This window comes from Scomber japonicus, chromosome 12 (assembly GCF_027409825.1).
Source record: "Scomber japonicus isolate fScoJap1 chromosome 12, fScoJap1.pri, whole genome shotgun sequence".
In the NCBI taxonomy this organism is placed as follows: Eukaryota; Metazoa; Chordata; class Actinopteri; order Scombriformes; family Scombridae; genus Scomber; species Scomber japonicus.
Genome location: NC_070589.1, coordinates 32442089 through 32443933, shown reverse-complemented (window position 1 = coordinate 32443933; position 1845 = coordinate 32442089).

Genomic DNA, 1845 nt, shown 5'->3' with positions numbered 1-1845 from the left:
CCTTCCTTTCTTCTTCCTTCCTTTCCTTCCTTTCCTTCCTTCTCCCTCCCTTCCTTCCTTGACTCGAGGACAACAGTAGGAGTTAAAAACCTTAAAAGCCTCTCTTTAAAAAGCATCACAACCAAAGTGTGTATATAAAGATGGACGAAGTGAAGCCTGAAAATCAAACCTCAAGGCTTCAAACTGCTCTGAATCTTTCATTTTTAGCATTTGTGTATATTTGAACTTTTAGTTTTTTAATTGTTCTTTTACTTACTGAAGATATCTTCTTTCCGTAACATCATATATCCGACCCTGCCTGCAGCTGACAGAGCACTTAGCTCCAGTGTGAAACTACGCTCTCATCATTTATTCATGCTTTATTTTGCACCAGGAACCATTTCTTCTACCCTTTCGGCCCCCTCATACACCTCTCGCTGCCCCCTCTCTCACTCTCTCTGCTACTAATGCTTCCTGCTTCCTGCTGAGCGCCGGCTTGTTTTGGCAGCGAGGACGTAGAAAGGAAGCTGCTGGTGTGTTCAGAGGAGCTTTGTTGTGTTTCCATGAGTTTTTTTTTGGAGAGAGTGGACAGAGGGAGCACTCCGTCAGCACTGTGTGTGGGACTGATACGACATGAGAGCCTGTTGGCATCCTGGTCGACACATTTAGGTTGAACCTGGAAGTAACATGTGGAAGCTTAGTCCTGATTGCCTCGGAGCTGACAGTGTAGGTTTTCATTCAGACTCAGATGGGGAGCTCTGGTCCTCTGAAATGAAGCCAACCAGGAAGTAACTTAGAGCTGCATTCTATCAAAAGGCCACCAGGGGGCGACCGTCTCTATACAAGTCAATGGAGAATTCACCAACTTCTCACTTGATTTCTAACCTCAGTAAACGTTTTCAAAATGTGTTTATGGTCTCAATCGCTAGTTTAAAGCCTTCTTCAATGCAGTATGATGTTCATTTGGGACATTTTGGCCTCCCTGATTTTATATGTGACGATAAAGCAGGGTACCTCTGACTCTTAAAAACCTCATTTCACCTCCGGTAATGTGCGTCCCGGCAGTACTTTTAAAAAACGCTTTTTCATTAAGAACATATTAAAGCTTCCAGGGAGTCAAATATGCTGACCGGACTTTTTTTAAATGGCTAATGAACATTAATAAATTGGCATTTAGTGTTAATATGAGTTTGCAGAGGTAATTTACTGACTTTGAAGTTAATTCTACCGTAGTGTTTAATCTAATGTGACATATGGTTATTTGAAGGTTTTATGTTCCTTTTAATAGAGGTTTAATTTGGAGTTGGATCAAAGTCTGGCATGAATCTAAAAATAATCAGATGGTTTTTCACCTTTTTATAATGAAGATATTAACTCTATAACACATACAGTACAATCTGATCTGATGCGGGCCGGATCATGGAATGAAGGAAGGAAGGAAGGGAGGAAGGAAGGAGTCAAGGAGTGAGGAAGGAAGGAAGGAAGGAAGGAAGGACAAATGGAAGGAAGGGAGGGAGGGAGGGAGGGAGGAAGCAAGGAGTAAGGAAGGAAGGAAGGAAGAAAGGACAAATGGTAGGAAGAAAAGACAGGAAGAAAAGAAGGAAGGAAGGAAGGAAAAGAAGACAGAAAGGAAAGATGGAAGGAAGGAAGGGAGGGAGGAAGGAAGGAAGGAGTCAAGGAGTGAGGAAGGAAGGAAGGAAAGAAGGAAGGAAGGAAGGAAAAGAAGACAGGAAGGAAGGAAGGAACAAAGAAAGAAAATGAGGAAGGATGAAAGGAAGGAAGGAAGGAAAGAAGACAGGAAGGAAAGATGGAAGGAAGGAACAAAGAAAGGAAAGATGTAAGGATGGAAGGAAGGAGGGAAGGAAA